This window comes from Pteropus medius, unplaced genomic scaffold, assembly GCF_902729225.1.
Source record: "Pteropus medius unplaced genomic scaffold, Ma_sr-lr_union100, whole genome shotgun sequence".
Lineage (NCBI taxonomy): Eukaryota > Metazoa > Chordata > Mammalia > Chiroptera > Pteropodidae > Pteropus > Pteropus medius.
In genome coordinates this window covers 10798431-10818544 of record NW_024352786.1, presented here as the reverse complement: position 1 = coordinate 10818544, position 20114 = coordinate 10798431, and the positions used below count along the sequence as shown (strand labels likewise).

Below are 20114 nucleotides of genomic sequence, written 5' to 3'. Positions count from 1 at the left end.
GAACTATGATAGTTAATGGGTCCATAGTATTTTGTCATGAACTGAACTTTTATAGGAGAATCAGGTACAGAGAGAGACACAACCATCTCAGCATCTTTCTGAACTCATACTTCTCTGACCACAGTTGCCATGTTCTAACCAGATTTTCTCCAGATGTTGCCTCAGTGGTGTCCCCAATGCCCCACTGCACTTTACCCATTTATATCAATCAAATCCTAGTCAGGTATCAAGCATCAGGTTCAAAGAATGTAGTAGGGTATAAACAAACTAACAGATAACAAAAATGAGTTATGAGATCAGATGAAAAAATAATACATTGTTACAAAACATAACTTGATGTTTATTAGGATGGGGTATGGAAATAAAGAGAACGAATAATTTGAGGGCTTTAGAAACCCCTCCTTTTTAAAAATTGGTTTTAAAATTTTTTGAGGCATTTTAGGATACCGAGTAAGAACACAAGATTGGAGCCTAACAGACTGGGTTCCAATCTAAGTGTCACTTTTTAGTTACCTGATATTGAACAATTTATTTGATCTCCAAGACTGTGTTTCTTCAATTATTAAGTAAAAATTAAAAATTAATTTATAATATTACTATGAAAATTGAAAGAGATAATGAATTTAATTTGTTAACAGTGTACAAGTATTTACTCAATGAATGTCAATTTTTATAACTATAGATGAATAAATACATACTTATTACATAATATAGAAAGAATATAGGAAATTATAAAGAAGAGAAGCAGTATATAATCCAAAGATAACCATGCATCACTAATCTACACACATAAATAATTAGCTGTTCCCTTTGGTTGGTCAGAATCTTCAGAGAGGGACCTTCCAGGTCTAAGAAGAGATGAGTTGGCAGAGTTCAAGGAAACTAGCCGAACAAGACAACTGAGATTGCCAGTATTCAGTATGTAATTTTTTATTCCCATCTCTTTTCTTTCAGGATGAGAATCCTGCTTGCACCTGTGACTGGTGTCTCTCAGTTCACAGTATATTTGTTTTACCTTCTCTGTGGAATAAAATTTCAGTCTGCTAGAAGTAGATCAACAGTCACCCAGTTATAGAGAACAGATTTCTTAATGGGATATAATTGATTTTTAATCAGATTAGTCAGAGCTTTGACCAAAGTTCTAGAAAATACTGGGAAAGAGCTCAAAGATAGAAATTCAGTATTGGATATTGTATCAACTCTTTTTTCCTATCGCCTCATCTAAATCTGCTCTTTTCCATAGCCCTGACTTCAATGCCTTCACCAAACTGCATAAGTACTCAATTTTAGTAAGTCACTCATATTTTTCCATTTTGGGCAGACTCCCATAAAACTGTTCCTCCTCCAACAAGGCGAAACAAACAAAAAAATGAAACAAATAAACAAAAACCAAGCAAACAAACACATGATTTCTTTTATTTCATGGTCCTATTCTCAGCTAGATAACTAATTTAATGAGCTACTTTATTTTACCCATTATGATTATTATTGCTTAGATATTGTTTATAACATGAGGGGATTTAGGTTTAAGGATACTGAAATTTAGTAGCATTAGCTAATAGAGACTCAGCAGAAGCAAAAATTGTAGAGAGGATAGTTGCTACTCTTGCTTCAGCTGAATGATTAATCTAATACTGGAAAGGGGATAAGGCAAACTCAAGCAGCATTTGGATTAGCATTTGACATGGGAGATTGGTGAATGACAGTGTAGAGCAGAATGTGGGCATTCAAACCATCCAAAAGGCATGGCCAGAGGGCAATCACAAATGCCAGGTGATGATATGCCAGGTCAGACAGGTGTCATCAGTGCTTTACCCATTTTACAGCCAGAGGATGGAGTGCAGCAGTAGTAGAATTACAAAAAGTTGTTAACATTTAGGCTGTGTGTCAGGGCTTCACCCACACAGATGCAGAACATAACAAGGCTCCAATTCTATCAGACATGGATTGGAAGCAAGGAGAGACTATGAGACCTGTGGCAACTTAAAGACTATCTGCTATCCAGAGAGCATACCTGGAAGTCTTAGCCAAAGGAGTCAGGCAAGAAAAATAAATAAAAGGCATTCAAATTTGAAAGGAAGAAGTAAAACTCACTATCTGTAGATGACATAATATCATGTATAGAAAACCTTAAGACTCCAGCAAAAAACTATTAGAACTAATAAACAAATTCTGTAATGTTGCAGGAATCAAAATTGATATACAAAAATTTGTTGCATTTCTATACACTAAGAACAAACTATCAGAAAGAGAATTAAGAAAATACCATTTACAATTATATCAAAAAAATTACCTAGAAATAAATTTAACCAAGGAGGTGAAAGACCTGTATATTGAAAACTACAAGACATTAAGGAAAATTGAAAACATGAATAAATGAAAAAAAATATTGTGCGCTCATGGATTGGAAGAATTACTATTTTTAAGATGTCCATACTACCTAAAGCAATCTGTAGATTCGGCACATTCCCTATTAAAATTTCAATGGCATTTTTCACAGAAATAGAACAATCCTAAAACATGTATGGAACCACAGAATAACACCAATAGAAAGCTCATCTCTGAGCATAGGATATAAATGACATCTTTTATCATTTTTGGTGTGTCTTATGCTTTATGTTTCTTCATAGCATGTATTACCACTTAAAATCTTGAGTATCTGCTATATTACTGGAATGTGGCCTCCACAAAGTAGTAGCTGTGTACTTTACTGTATCCTCACCTCTAAGATAGTGGCTGGTAATGGAACTCAATGAATATGTTTTGAGTGAATGGATGAATGGATATTAGAATGGGTGGAGAAAGATATGGGTATATGCAGCAGAGGCTGTACCCCAACTACTCTTTCAGAACTGAGACATTCATGTCCTCAGCTTCCAAGAATTAAAAAAAATAAGAGCATCGACTTTAATTCTTAGAAGAAAAAAGTATATTCAATGAGGTCACCATGTTTCAGGAGAGCCATCTCTATAGAATCAGCGTCATCTTCTCGTCCCCAAAGCTTGGGTTCCGATGGTGAAATAAACTCTTGCTGTTTCTACTCTTCTCTCTTCAGCATAAAAGTGATCCCTAGAGTATTAATGTAGTTCCAATTTTGGAGGAGCTTTTGTGAACAATTCCTTGGGAAGTACTTACAATCCTGTATAAATAGGATCCTTGCAGTCCTCCAACCTGCCAGGCAATACAGCTCATCATGTAAATGAAACCAGAACAATTAATATTTAGAATACAAACATTTCTTTGCTTTAAGTTAGTAAGAAAGAACTTGAAGCCTACACTGCTTCTACTTAATAAATTATTCCATTACTATAGTACCTTACTTTGGTGGTCCATGATAATGTAAAGGGTGTGAGTAAAAAAAAAAAAAGAAAAATCCATTATATTACTTTCCTCTCATCAGAGACAACTATTTTGTTCAGACCCCAAAATTATATTTTCTAGGCCTGGGGAAAAAGTACAAATGGAGAGAGCCCTACACCATCTCTCTAATTAATAAAATGTTATCAATTGAACCAATAACCTGTCAAATAAAATATGTTCTAGCATCCTTCTTGGACATGTATCCCAACATGACGACCTGAGAGTACATGTTTGAATTGAATGGTTTTGGATTTCTGGGCTGACAGTCTCCCTCATTCTCTTCCCATCCCAGTTCAGCACTGTGCGTTGCCTTGAACACAAGCATGTATCAGTGTCAGGCTGCACACACTGGTGGTACTGTCAGCTCTGGGGAAGAGTCCAACACAGGCCCCATATGTAGTTTTGAATGTTGGTTGAGCAGGGAAATCCCAGTCCTGGGTATTCAGAGTATAGTCTAGAGAAGAGACTGGTGACCATCTCCTCTTAATTCCACAAGTATTTAGCCCATAGGACAGGGCACAGACAAAGGGACAATCAAACGTGGTGAACCTGACAATACACCACCCAGATATTTCATCCAGGAAAAATTTGCAGTCCTCAGTGCCGGAGGCCTCTCAGCCCTTCCAGGGAGGTTTCACCTACAGACAGACAGCTAGCCCAAGACCATGTTCTTCCCTGGGCAGCCATAGCCAATGACCGGTTAAGGTGGGAATGTAAAGTCCTGCCATTTTGTCCCCATGTGGGACAACACTGATTTAAACTCCTGGGCTTCCCTTGTGGTCAGTCAGGGCTGTCATGAAAGCTGAATTCTAACTTTGCAGCGCTTCTGCCCAGTCTTACTTTAGTTTCCTCCCTTCTCCAAGTGTTGATCACAAAGAGTCTCCCTAACAAACCTCCAGCACTAAGCTCTGTCTTAGAGATTTTTTTTTTCTCAGAGGGCCTAGCCTATGTTCCCCATCAAGGCAAGGCCCCCTAAAAATGCTGAGCTAGGGCGGGGTCCTTCTTGCCTGGGCCTAAGGTTGCTATAAGCCATTTACCTAATCTTAAATAGTATGTATAAGAATCACCAGGTGAGGTAGATACTTAAGTGTTTGGAACCATGAGCTCACCTTTCAGAGATCCTGATTTGGAATGCATTTGAATTTTGAAAAACTATCCCAGATGATTTTGACGCAGGTGGTTAATTAGATTCAACTTCAGTGACTTTTCACTGTGTGAAACATACTCTTTCTGAAGTCCAATGCTAGCAGAATATAAAATGATCAAGCAGCTTTTTCCCTGTTGTTCCTCGAATCAGGGAGGAACATGTTGCTTATTCCTTAACACATAGTAGCAAGCAGTGTGTCATGAAGCGTAGGGAGAAAAAAAAAACCCCAGTACAGTAATTAGTAATATTAAAAACCTTGCCTTGTCTGCTTCAGCAAGGTTGGGGCATTTCCCTCACTTTTCTGTTAACATTTGCAACATTTTCCACCTTGGTCCTACCAATCACCTTCTTCTTTTCTCTCTACAGCACTTCTCCTCTGCTACACCATGTACTTCACTTATTTAATTGTTATTGCTTATCTTCACCTCTAGGAGTTAGGCTTCATGAAGACATGAAGCGCAGTCAGTTTATTTGTGCCTGGAGTCGGCAGAAGACAGGGATGTCGCTGTTTTCAGAATCTGAAATAAAGTAAAGACTCAATAAATATTTGCTGAAGGAGTGATTGAGTTAAATTCATAATGGATCACAGAAAAGCTGCAATACAGATGCACTCAACAATGCTCTCACCCTTCCAAAACACAAGAAATCTTAAAACATCCAGCATCACAGTGAAGAAGGCATTTTAGAGCCAAGCTTTCCAAAATATTTCCAGCGAGGGACCCAGGACTTTTTAAGGAATTGTAGATCTGCACTTCTAGCATTTACACAGATCGTATAGCAGCAAATAGAAGGAGAAATAGCCAGATGTAAAGACACATAATTGATGAAAATCTGCACTTTAATAACTGAGGTTTTCAAACAGAAAAAAATGACAAGAGGTCAAGCTACACAAGCTTGACTCAGGGCTCTCCATCAGAATTAAAGTAGAGCAGAGAACAACAGACACAAGTGAAAGCTGATAAAGACAAAGTGCATAGACCCAGAATAAAAACAACTGCTTAACCAATTATGGCCTATGGGTTTTACCAACTCCTCAGTGAAGAAAGATTGCAGAAGTTCTCTTAATTCAATTTCAACATTATTTTATAGTCTGTTTAAAATAGATTTATACTAAAGCTAATGGTTTCCTAAATTGAATGTGGTTTATTTGATAACTGTAATTGCAGTAATCTTCAACTAATCATCTTATGGTTAAGGATAATATCTGGATTAGGGAGTCAGTTTATTTGTGTCTGGAGTAGGCAGAATACGTGGAACCAGATCCAGAGTGAATATTTGAATATGGATTTCTACTGTTTGGATGAGGCATTCATTAGGAAAATAGTTTAAAAAAAGATAATACTTGCATTGTTAAATATGACTAAGTATAATATTTTTGATATTGAATGCTTTAAAAATTCTAAGTAATAAATGATTTAAGATAATCTGTTTAGGGAAGAAAAACACTGATTACCAAAATTATCAGGGAAAATGCTATCATCCCATATAAACTAACAATATTAAGACCTAACTGATTCTATGTAAATATTAGAATTATATATAGTATATACATGCATTAATATGTATTAACATATAAGTGGCATGCATTCTAGACAGTTTTTTCTTTTTATGATCCCCTCCCCTTGCAACCCTTTACTTTCTTTCAGATTTTACTGATTGATTTTAAAGAGAATTGTATTTTTATACCTTGTTTGACTTTTACTAATTTCTTTCATAAATAAACAATAGTCACCATATATCAAGAAATACAATAATCTAGTTATATTATTAAAATTTACATTGAGCTAAAGAAATTTCATCTTCATATAACTTGAGTAAAGAGAAAATTTAGTAGAATAAAAGTTAATAAAAATAAAACTTTAATTAGTGCTTTCTGTGAGTATTTTTAGAAAAAAAAGAAAAAGAAAAAGAAAAACTTAAACATCTCTTCATTTGGTTAATTTCCTCCAGGTCAGTGAAAGAATTATCTTTTGAGATTATTTATTTGAAAATGTGCGAAATTTAAAATTGTAGGTCTTCTCAGGAAAATTTTTCATTTGCAAATTAATTTAAAATTTGTTTCCTAGGTAAAACTTATTTAACAAGGAGTTTATATTGAAACCTTATTATAGAAGATATTTTTTGGTAGAGACACAGATTTATTACTTCAGGAGAAAAATAGATTACCTCATTTTCAAACAGGCTACAGTTGTCTTCTGAGATTTAGGGATGTATTTGACCTTTCATATGTTGTTGTGGAAAATCTCTATTTGAAGCATATAGATAGGAGACTTTGGCATATTTAAAATCACGATGTCTATTTCTAAAAACCAAATGTATTTTGTCAAAAATATTTATATTTGTTGTGAAAAGCACAGTGTTAAACAATAGGGATACCAGCAGGATGAATATTAACCACTAGAAGTAATAATTACTTTTTAGAGTTTATGAGTATAAGTATGGCTATAGCTAAAAAGCAGTACACAATACAATATGGGCTACACTCCTGTTATGCAGTACAAGAGATGGCTAATAAGTACAGTAAGGAAGAGATCACTGTGGGATTGCTATGTCAAAAAAGGATTTGAGAAGGTTTCTCCTTATCTAAACTGTGAAGTGAAAGAGTCAATTCGATTCAGCAAAGATTCATGTCCAGTCACTGGCAATTCAAATTAGAAGTGAAATGAAATGAAGACTCATGGAGGTTCTTCTATGTGTCAGGCACAGTTCTTTGTACTTAAGGGGTTTGGAAATTCAGTCTAAATTTGTTCTAACATATCAGTGATATTAATGCTGATTCTCAACACTTTGCAAAGTATGTTGAACTGGCTATCCTCCATTTCAATCAGTCTGTTCTCTTTTCTAAATGATTGTTGCCCATGTGGTAATTATGTTTAAATACTTAGAATGTCATACCTTAGTATCATCAAGAAGCAGAGTCCTATCTCTCTCTTATACTTCCCATTTCATTTTTTCTTAGATTATTATGGAAACTCCATCAGAATTATGCTCAAGGAAGAAAAAATAGAAAGAATGGCCCATTTTCGACAGAAAAATAAAATTCTTCTCAGAAACCTCTTAGGAGATTTCCCCTTATATCTTATTGGACTGAACTATGCCCTCCCCATATGCAAAAAGGCTAAGAAATATTTATGTAATTTTCCAATTCCCTAGCTCAGAGGAAGACATGAAAAAAAGAGGTTGAATATGAATATTGAGTAAGCTAACTAATAATATCTGCCACAGAATTAGAGAAAAGCACTTAAAATATTCAAATGAGTTGCTGAAGTGATAAACTTCTGTTCTTTCTCAAGTCCTTAGGGAGGAAGAGGATGACGCAAGAACAGAGATACCCAATGAGTGATACTTTGAAAGTTAAATGAAAATAACTGTCCTTACAGCTTGTTAGAGCCACTTCTGATCCCATAACACAACTTAATTTTGATTAAATTGTTTTTATTTACTTGGGATTTGAATTCCATAATTACAATTGAGTGTACTTAAGTAATTCTACTCAAGTATCTTTTAAAATTAATTCTCTTCTCTTGTGAGGTGTTGTGAGGAAATTTAATTTTACTTAGTCATCATGAGATTCATAAAGAACTGTGAGAATGCTCTTATGAGAAGGGGGAAAAAAGGAGTAAGAAGAAAAACTATTATTTTCCAACTGTCTTAGATGCGACAGCCCTGTTACATAAGTCATTTTATTTAATCCTCACAAAACCCTACAGGGAACAGGTAATATTTTATAGGTGAAGAAACTGAGGTTTAGAAACATTAATTACCCAAGATCACACTAATAGTAAGTGGCAGAGGAATAGCTTGATCTTTTTTTCTGTTATTTAAGACAGAAACCTCTTGAATTTACCTTCACATTCCTCATGCCTAGCAGAAAGTCTGGCTCTCAGAGAACACTTAAATGTTTATCCAATGAATGAGATCGTTCTGTCTGCCTCAAAAGTCCATGCTATTTGTATTGTGACCTGTTGCATTTCTCAAGAATAGTTTCCATTAGTTACGGCCTTCAATTTTCTAGTACATTCTGAAAAGTCAAAGTTTTAGATATTTGAGGTAGTCTAGTCAATTCAGAATTAGATTTCAACCTTTTACTATCAATCTATCTTGAGCAAGCATTTCAAAATCTCTTTGGCTACACATTATTTTTCATTTTACAAATAATAACTAACATAAATAGTGCTTTCTAGAAGCTAAGAATTCTTCTAATCCTTCACATAAATCAAGCTATTTAATATTTACAAAAACCACTATGAGGTATATGTGGTCATTATCTGTTTCGCAAATGTGGAAACAGCTATTGCCACAAAAAATATTGCATAATAAACCGCCCCAAATTTCAACGGTTTATTAATAATAATACATTTTCTTGATTAAGTAGGTCAACTACCTAATTAGGTTGGTAGATAGGTAGGGACAGCTGATCTTCTCTGGGTGGGGCTGGGAAGCTCTGTTGTTGGTTGCCTAGAGGTCAGCTGCGGTGAGCTTAGCTAAATGACTGTGCTCTACACCACAAATTTCTCTTCCTTTCCCAGGGTTCAGTTGGCTAGCCTGGGGACATTTTCTTTTGGAAGTGGCCCTGATACAAGATATGAACTATTCACAAGACTTTTCAAGGTTCTGCTTATGCCTCATCTGCTAATATTTCATTGGCCAAAGCAAGATACAGGGTCACATGGTTGCTCTGATAGCCAATGTCAGCCCTAAAGGACAAAAATACATTTACCAAGATCAACAAGGCTGAGTTTGGAGACAGAGAGCAAGAGGAAAGGATGTTCCAAGCCAGAAAATTGCACAAAGGAAGTGAAGAAGTTAGAGAAAGATAGAAACATTGGGGAGGAGGAAGCAGTTTAATACGACTAGAGTATGGAGTTGCATAGTCCATATGGTAGCTGCTGACCACAGGTGGCTATTCACAGTTGTAATATGTAGAATAAAATACAACATATTGGGTTTCAAAAAGTCAGCACAAAGTGAAATATCTCAATAACATTTTTAAATTGATTGCATGTTCAAATGATAATACTTTTAAAATATTGGATTAAATAAAGTATATTAAAATTATCTTTCCTTTCACTTTGTTAATATTAGAAAATTTTAAATTTTGTATGTGACTGCATTACTGTTTGTGTTGTATTTCTATTGGACACTACCAGTGGGAAGCGTAAGGTAGAAAGTGACAAGAGATGTTGGGGAAATAATGGAGGAGAGAGGAAACGCTATGAGATATTTATTTTGCTTGTATAACTGTAGAATTTGAAGACAACACTCTCCTTAAGTTTAAGGATTTAAGTTTCTCACCATGCACTGCCCACCACTTCAGACACGTGTCATCAGCACGTGGTCTCCCTTCCTTCATATATCTTACACCAACTTCACTTCAGGAAATCTCCCCTTCCCCATTTTCAGTGAGAAGGTTTCAGGAGGAATTTGTTCCTCACCCTCAAGCTTCAGGTATGGACCTCGATTTACTCTTGGCTTAGGGTGACTGTGTGCTCAAATCCTTGACCACAGGGACTGGTTCAGAAATGAGCATGTAGCCCAATCAGAGCCACCAAGGAGACACTGAGCAACGTTTACTGTGGCTTCAGGGGGTGGTGGTTGGGGGAGCGCTTTTTTTTTTCTCTGTGGAAAGCACTGGAAGAAATTTTCTGTGCTGCTGCTTCTGCAACAAGGACTTGTCTCTGGCTGCCAGTCACATTGCAGTGATGAGGGAAGGTCCTACCAAAGTGAGGTCAATACCGAAGACACAGGATAGAGAAATACAAGATGAAGCTGACTCTATTAACCCTGGCTTAGGTAGTTTCGCAAGCCAATACATTTCCTATATTGTGTTAGCCACATTGAGATGAACACTTTGTTTTAGCTATTCCCAGGTTCTGCCAAAACAAAGGATGCCCATGGACCAGAATAGTGGTAGGTTGTAAGCACAGGAGAAAAGAAGGGACTCTCTCTTTGTGCCACACTGTGTCACTGTGTTCTCTGAAATAGTTGTGCTTGAGCCCAGTGTTTCACGCAGTCAACTAAAAATTAGTCCTGAGGGAGAAGTCTGACTTCTGTCTCCCTTCTTTGGCTCTGCTTTCTCATCTTTATCTCATGATAAAGTTTATCCCCCAAATTCGCTACCCTTTTCTCACTTATGCAGCAAATACATTTATGAATAAAACAGAGGTGTGCAGGAAAAGTGTTGTCTACCCTGGCAACAGCCAGACAAAAATGTCCTGATATACATAACTCTGTTTATTTGATTAAATGACTGTGTACACATTTGCAGATCTTCTAGTTTATTGGAGTTTGGACCAGACTTTTTAAGTTGTCAAATATGATTTCATCATTTTACAGGTGGAAAACCAAGTATCAAAAAGGTTAAATTTGACTTTTCCAGTTGAAATAATAATCTAATGTAATAGCTATTTTCATGCTCTAACCCAGGTCTCCTAACCAAAGAATATGCAAAACATTTAATATTAGGTGTTCAAAGAACTAGTAAATTTGCCTATGCAGCCTGCAATTATGAAAGAGAGTATATATCACAATTATGCACCAATCTGACCTGAGTCCTGTGTTAGGCCTGATGTTGGGAAGTCATTTTAACTAGGGTACATCTCTGTCATGCCTCTTAAATTCCCTGCATTTAGTCTTGAAATTAAAATCATACTTTGCATACTGAGACTTTGCAGAAAAACGACCCTATATGATTATTTCATATTGTTTGAATTTTAGAGGAACCTATACAAAATAATTTAAAAACATACCATGTGTTGATTTTATGCTTGATAATTGCAAGCATGAATCAAAATATTTTCTGAAAAAGTTTGTGTAGAAAAATTTAATGACCATTATGCTTATTATTAACAAATTAGTCCTCAAAATAATAAAACATAGTGTAACACTTCTCAGTGTACATATCTAATGTCCTTGGTAAACTGAAAATCTATGAAAACTGTTCAAGGAGCTATGTGCTGAGCGTTAGTTGAGTTGCATATGCCATTGCTTACATAAAACTACCCGTATATAGTTTTTGCTACCTCTGTGCTAGTACATGCACTTATCAAAATACCTAGATTAGATCAGGCACTCGATAAGTACCCTATGTATTGCCTGGGAGTGATTGGATATGCTTGTGTATTTAGAAACAGTTCTTGGGAAAGGTAGACAGGGAGAAAAAAATTAAATCATTTTTTCAATTCAAAAAATTAATTAATTTTAAAAAAGATAGAAACAGTTTTTTCCCTCCAACATTTTGTTAATACCAGAATAAATATGATTAGTTTGTGGTTTATTATTGATAATACAGGTAAACTATATTTTTAGCTTAAACTTGATGTTTTGTTATATATTTTAATACTATACTAAGCTTAAAATTTAGAAAAAATATCCTTAGTGACACTAGGAGTTCACTCTAGCACAATAGCACTTTTGAGTAGGAGAATTATGACAAATTTTTTCTCATATCCCCACTTATCATTCACATTCTGCCAACACTGAGCATTAAGAGGTTTATTTTTTAAAGCTCAATTCTGTTGTCAGAAATGTTTGGAAATTGGCTTGGATTGGCAAAAAATATTGCTGGCTGTCCTATTTTAAATTCTTTAACCCAGTCACATTTATCATCTAGAAATGGCGTAATAGATTTAATGGATGAGCTTTTAAAAAGCATTTCCTTCAGGTATAGCTAGCTCAGTGGTGCTGAAGTAGTAGGAAAAAGAGCTATTCAAGGAGAGAAGGGAGTCTTTCAGAGCAAGGGGAAGGAAGAAAAAAGTAGCAAGCTGATGGAAATAATGGGCCAAAGCACTAAAGAGAAACCAAAGATGGAAAGAGAATTCCTTGTGGAACAAATGAGTGAAAATAGAACAATTATATTCTGACATTTGTAGGAAGAAAAAAATAATGAAGATGCGTTTGAACAAAATTAAATAATAAACTTGGATCTTTCTTACTTTGCTAACTCTCAAGGTAAAATTATTAGCAATAAATAGATTAAGTGTACATGGTTAGAAGAAAAATACTATAAGCAGGTTTTTTTGTATACACTTATTAGTATAGGTCTCAAAAGTTATAGATGCTTCTTTCAATTTCCTTTACCCACTGTGTGCAGCTAAGGATTTGCTGTTGACACTTCAAAATATATTATTCGATGAATGGGTAAGTGATATAACCACTGCGTCTTGGTTCAAAGAAGGGTGAAAGGTCAGCCCTGTCCAAGAAAGCCGTGCACTTGAACACCAGCTGGAATTACTCTTTTTAAAGCAGAACTGTATGTGTGTGGTTGGGACTATACCCAGCAGCCTACACTTCCTGGTGAGGGAGAATGTGACATTTGCCAGAAGTGAGGCATAACCTTTTCTTTCCATAGAACTAACACAAACTTAACAGCTGGAAGCAGAATTGTTGCCATGCTCTTTAGAAAGACTAGTTCCTGGCATGTTTCTACCTTTAGCTTGTCTACGGATTTGGGGGGAACAAAGCATAGTTGGCACAAGTGTTAATGTCAGATGATAACATTTGTCAGACTAGATTCCACTCAGGCACTTTCTGATCAATGATCTGACAAAAAAAAAAAATCCCAGTTAACAAAGATTTATTAACACCTACTCTGCACTATTAAAACAAAACAAAACAACAACATGAAAATTGTTTTAAGGAGTTTACATTATCCAGAGACAAACATATGTCTTAAAAGAAAATTATAATTTTGGGGGATAAAGAACATAATACAAATATGAAGAGAACCTTATGAAAGCAAAAAAAGGGCAGAAATGTCTTTTTTAATATCAAATTCAAAATAAAATTAAACCACTGCAATTAATTTGCCACAAGACAGCTCCCCTCTGCCCTCTCAAACTGTCTGGGATTTTACATATATATAATTTTAATAAATATATATATATTTAGACTACATCAATTACACTAGGCATTAGATTCTAGATATTCAGAAGCATTACAGAAGCAATCACTACTGGCAATATAATTTTTTAAGTTAAATATTTTGTCTTTAATTTATTTATTCAACAAACATTTAATTGTCCACCATAAGCTTTACACTCCGTTTAATATATGACTATTACAGAGTCACTGACTTCAGGATGTCCGTAATGTGAGGAGACACAAATAAACATATAATTATAGTGAATATAGTAACTTTGGTAACAAAAGTAAAGATAGGGTATTAGGAGACCCTTGATAAAAAGGAAACTAAGAGGATCAATGAAAACTTCCCTGGAGAAGAAAATTAGTGAGCTGTGTTAAATGAAGAGTGAGGGTTTAGAAACCAGGATCTGAAGGAGGTAGAGCATTTCAAAGGAATGAAGATACAGTCTAATTGGGCAAGACACTTCAAGGTATTCCAGACTGCTAAAACACAAGCTGTGAGGCAGAATGCGGGAGAGGCGAAGCTGGAGAAAACAGCGATAGCCAAGATCGAGCCTTGGCCAAGAGTCCAAGGAGGAAAAGGTGTTGGGGTTCTGTGAGCCCCCTGAAATCATGTGGAAAATGTTTTTCATTTATAGATGCTCTTTTTGTCTATGCAGCATATGATTTTTATCAAAATCTCAAAATGTGTATATGAAATGTGTTCAAAACAGTTAGCCATCAGAGAAATGCAAACTGAAACTACAAAGATATTCCACTATACATCTATCAAAATATGTGAAATTGTCTACGGCCATGGCACCCTGAACACTCCCGATCTCATTTGATCTCGGAAGCTAAGAAGGGTCGAGCCTGGTTAGTACTTGGATGGGAGACCACCTAGGAAGACCAGGTGCTGTAGGTGTAAAATACACACACACACATATGTGTAAAATTAAAAAAAACTAAAAATACCAAATATTTTGGAAATGCGGAACAAGTGGAGAGAGTATAAAATGGTACAACCACTTTTGAAAGTTGTCAGTTCCTAATAACATAAACATGCAACTCTTTTATGACCCAGAAATTCCTAACCACCCTTTGCAAGTACATTTTTCCCAAAAAGCACTGTGGAAAAATGTTCATAGCAATGTTATTCATAATTGTCCTGAACTTGGAATAGCTTTAATGTCTATTAACAGAAGAATGAATAGAGTTTGTATTAGTATCATATTGTTGCTAAAACAAATTACCAAAAACTGAGTGTCTTAAAACACAAATTTATTCTCTTAGAATTCTGGAGGTCAGAAGTTTAAAATGAGTTTTGGGGGGCTAAAATCAAGATGTCAGTAGGACTGATTCTGTCTGGAGGCTCCAGAGAAGAATTGGGTTTTGGAGGCTGTGACACTCTTTGGCTACTGGCTCTTTTGTATAATAGTCCTCCTCCTTCTTCTACTTTATCATTTTAATTTACCATGTCTAACACTAAACTCCTTGTCCTGGTTTTCACAAACTCACACATGTTATTTCTCTCACGATTCCTGTTTTAGTTAATGGCACACAATTCCATTGGTTTCTCAGGATAAGTGACTCTGAACCTTCTATCACCTTCTGTGTAAGGCTTCTCAAGATTACCCACAGGCTCCATGATTTGCCAGGACACACAGGACTTAGGAAAGCATTATACTTATGGTTATGGTTTATAAAAGTGAAATGAAATAGGTTAAGATCAGCAAAGGAAAAAGATGTGCTTGGGTCAAGTCCAGGAGAAACTAGGAGCAAACTTGCAAGTGTCCTCTCCCAGTGAAGTAGCACAGGACCTCTTGATTCTCCCAACAATGTATGACAACATTATGCAGCGCTGCTAACCATGAAAACTCATCCAAGCCATAGAGTTCAGGGCTTTTATTGGGTGTCAGTTATGTAGGCATGCAGCTACTCAGACACCAGCAGACTCACCTATAATCTCAGCAAAAACATAAAGCCCCAAGCATATGAAAACACTGTTCTCAGGAAGAATATTCCAAGGGCTCAGAGGTGATCTAGGAGTTGGCCAGGGCCAGTTCTGAAGAAATTCCTTTCTTTGGAACATGAAGAGTTTGAATAACCCAAGCCTGATCTGTAACCCTTTACTGCCCACCCTTACTTTGAGCCAATTAAGTTCAAGTAGAATGAATTTTGCCTTTGATATATCTCTTAGATTCAGCTTCTCTTCTCTAATTTCTTGGTCCCTCATCTTTAACCCTTCAATCATCTAGTTAATTCTCATAGCAACCAAATGAGCTCTTCTATCCCCATTTTCTCACTCAATAGATCTTTCACTTTCTTGTCAGAGTCATTTCTTTAAAAATCAAATTTGTTAATGGCACAACTCTTTGAAAGTCTATCTTGTTGACAATAACCTTAATTTACACAATATTGTGTATCTTTTAAAAAACTAATGTATAATTCTACTCATTAGAGAGAGAGAGAGAGATTCCACATATCTGTAGGTAGAAAAAGCAAGAGACAAAACACTACATGTATTAGATTCTGTGTGTGTGTGTGTGTGTGTGTGTGTGTGTGTGTGTGTGTGTGTGTGTGTGTATTAATATGGAAATGGAAAAGCCTGAAAAACTTGCCCACAAATACTACTGGTAGTTATTTCTGGTGGTTCAGAAAACTGGCAATTTTATTTTTTAGGTATATCTTATTAATGTTCTGATTTTTAAATGAGCATGCGGTAATTTAAAATAAAACATAACAAAGCTGTTAAACCTCTTTGTGGCTCAAAGATTAAGTCTGAACATCTTAGTGTGGATTAAAAGTCTTCACTTATGAAGTGGTCCAACCTGGCTTACTTTCTCTTTTCCTGAATCTTCAAACCATGAACTCTGATCTGTAGTCATATTGAACGTATTGCAACTCCCTGAACAGCAGTGCTTTGTCAGTCCTTGATGTTTTTACATTTTTGCTTTTATGCTAGACATATGTCTCCTTCTTTGGAAGCTATTTCTCTTTCAAGAACCAAATTAAATATTACCTTCTCTGGAAATACTTTCACAATGTTCCAGGCAGAATTAAGACTTTTCCTGGAGTGACCCCAGAGCATTTTGTAATCATATATTTTATAAACTTTAGTATGTAAAATTTAACAGTTCATCTTTTTTTCTCCACTAAATCTTGAGTCTTTAAATTCAAGAACAATCCTCTATACATATATTTATTTCAAGGGCTTTTCTACAACTCCTGGCACAATTGTGCTCTCGATACTTTAAAAAATTATTATTTATAAATAATCTCTTTTCATGGAGATGAGGAAAAGAGCAGTAAATTATAGAAAGGTAAAGATCAATTATCACATTTTTTTACCAACTCTTATAGTTTGTGAAGTTTCACTTTTTATTATGCCAAAATTTTTTCTTCCTTCTCATCAGAGAACAAGATTCAGTAGGTTATGCAGATTTGATTTATGCCTTCAGATGGTGTTGTTACTTAGAGTATTTGGTCCAATGTTTGATTTCTATAGCATTTATGCCTAGTTCTCCTATGTACAAATACCTCTTAAAATTAAATATTTCTCAATTTTTCCATACGATTTTTCTGCAGCAATTGATGAAGAAGGATTAATAAATACCAATGAAAAAGAATATGTAATTTCACACTGTATTTTTTTTGGCTTATGATTCTGGATAAAAGTATCCAGTTATCCATCTCCCCCTTTTTTTCACCATTCATATAAAGCTAATTTGTCAGAATTTCTAGGAAAAGGCATTCACATAAATGTTCTAGCTATAACTTCAGATACAAAACTAGGACTTTGGTTATGTCAAAGGAGTCTGACAGATAATATTTATCTCTATGATTGTATCTTCAAATTTTCTATGACATCATTTATATTGGAACAAGCAAACCCTGAGAAAGATGTGATGGTTATTGCCAAAACAATTGCACTTGCATCAACTATTCAATTTTCTATAAGATTTATTTTAGATATTTTGATGAGTTAGCGAACATTTTAGACATAGTCTATACAATAAAGTTCATAAAAATAACATCTTTTTGGATTTTATTTGTAATAAAATTTGTTTTCTTATTTGCCCTTTTTTGTTTTTCATATACAATATCTTCCTTTAGCTATCTGAAAAAAGTAAATACATGTGTTTAAAAAACCTGTTTGCTTAATCTATCAATTTTCTTTACTTAGAAATTGCTTCTCTTTGTTGAATCTGTTTTCTCTTTTTTTGCAATCTTGGCTCTCTTTGATTTCTGCTGATCATGATTTATGATTCCACTGTAGTAGTCATAATTCTTTTTTAGATTGCTTCCTTAGTTCGTGCTTTAGTTGATGAGCAGGCATTTTGAACAAGGTCTCAATCCTTATAGTGACCTTGAGAGATGACTGGGACATGCTCTGAGATATTTGTTTTTGGTGCTTCCTATAGATCCAGAATGTCTTTGTCTCCCGGTCTAAGTTCTTGTACTAATTGTACTGCCTGGAAGCAGTGAATACTGATTCAGCTGCTGGTCTTATATGAAGAAGGGAATGTACAGAAGTGAACTACCTGTGTTTCTCTCCTTAGCAGCATGACTAATTGTCCTATTGGTTACCTCTGGTGCACTTTGGCTCCCAGGTTCCACCACAAGTGATAGTCAGTGACGTCCTTCTACATTTGCAGATTGTAATAGTGAGGTTGTAGTATGTGCTTAGCCTGCCATTAAATCAGATTTTTTTTTCAATTGTTCCATGCACTTTTTATTTTCAATAAAACAGTATTGTATTTTTTTTTTCTAATTCATAAAATCTGGGGGCGGGGGGAGTTGGGTGTTAATTGAGACCTTTTATATTTTACAGATTTATTTTGTTGGTATTTCTTCAATGCCATAAGAGAATTTCTTATTTTTATTCAAATTTCTTTTTTATTTTCTTATTTGGTGATAAAAATGGTTACAGTTACATTTTATTACTCTAGGTATAATTTTGGTTTATGCCTATAGGTTTTGATACATGGTGTTTTAAATATCATTACTTTGGCATTTCATTGTAATTATTTTGATTGCTCTTTGGCCAAAAAAAAATTATTTAGGAGAGTGTTTCAATTCTTAGTGGTTGTGATTATTGTTTTGCATTTTTATCACTAATACGAAGTTTTATTGAGGTAGGATCTGAGCATGTCATCAATACTTTTCTAATTGTAGGATTGATTTTAAGATGTTTATGTTTTATGGACAGGTAAAAAATGTATATTTATTTCATATGCTATATGTAGTACTAAACATTTATTAATAAACTTTATTATTATTATTCAGCACTCTATATCATATCTGTTTATGCCTACTAGATCTGAAAGAATCAAGAAGTGCCAAAATCTTGGACTATCTATATGTATCTGTCATTTTTCCTTATATTTCTAGAATATATATATAATTTTCATATATACAAAAGTTAAATATAAAAATGGAGAATTTCACTTTCTTGAACTCTTTGTATAGGAAATAGAACATATCTAGTCATATTTGTACTATTATTTCAATTTTTCGATATTTCATGCTAGATATGCCTAGTTTAAAATTTGAGTAGAATCCACCACAGTATAAGATTTCTGTTATTTTAAGCCTTATAATAGAAGTCTTGAAAAGCTCTAGTTGAGACATGTTTAAAGAAAAATGTGTTGTCAATTCTTCAAATTTTAAATTAACAGTACATATTTTAATCACAGGTGACAATAAAAGAAAAAAAAAATTTCTCCCAAAAAACTGTTAATAGGAATGAATCAGAACAAGAGATATGGGAGAACAATTAAAATAACAAAAATATTTTGTTTGCTTTTTAAATACAATTTTCAGGACAATACAATTTTATTTCATTATTTGGATTCCCATGACATGTGCCAATCTGGCCTCAGATTACATAATGAAAATATATGTTTGAGCCAGTGTCCAAATGAGTTTTTATATTTGTTTTGTTTATTTTTATGTTCATTTGCCATATTTCCTTCTGCCCTTCCTCACCTTGTACCTCATCTCTACCCATTCCATTTCTGTTTCCCATTTCGCATGCATTCTCCTTAAGTAAATGTCCACATCCCTTCCTCACTTTCCTGAATATGCTTTCCTTCTCCTGACTTTAACATATTCATACACTTGTTATGTGCCAGATACTAAGTGTTTTACATACATTAACTCATTTAATCCTCAAAGCGACTCTTTAAATTAGACAAGATTGTTATAGCTAATTTAAAGAGGAATAAGCTGAGGCAAAGGTAAATTATGTGAATTTCCAAAGGCTGAGCAGCTGGTAAATGGGAGAGCCGGATATCGGCGTTAGTCTGTCAGGTTCGGATGCCAATCTGTCAGGTTCGGTTTCTCGCTTTGTTGGTGATGACTTCACTCGGACCCCTGCCTTCATCAGCGTGCAGCTTCTTCTTGGCTCCCCATTGCAGGTCACTGTCCTAAATAATCCCTCAATGAAACCTAAATGTTAAAATAGGTACAGTGCTTGCTAAGTGACAGATTTTGGCTGGTGATCTATCTTTAGCATTACCTTTCATTTTTTAAATCTATTCTGTGAGTTAGATATTATTTGCTCATCAACAAATGAGAAAATGGAAGTGCACAGAAATGATTAATCTGCTTAACATCATACAATTTGTAAATGTTGGATCTTAGATTCACATATGCTGTAATTGACTTCAAAGTATTTCTTTTAACCTTTATAAAACAAAAACACATTTTCTTTTGGAGCCCAAATCATTCATATATACCAATTTTTTCTCCCTTTTAC

At 34.8% G+C, this 20114-nt stretch overlaps 1 non-coding gene across 1 annotated transcript; it reads left to right on the top strand.

Annotated features, from left to right (window-relative positions):
* The first annotated feature begins 14157 nt into the window (after positions 1-14157).
* On the top strand, positions 14158-14276 carry LOC120591313 (5S ribosomal RNA). Its single transcript, XR_005649876.1, has one exon. It is a non-coding gene; the product is annotated as a 5S ribosomal RNA (ribosomal RNA).
* Positions 14277-20114: the final 5838 nt, after the last annotated feature.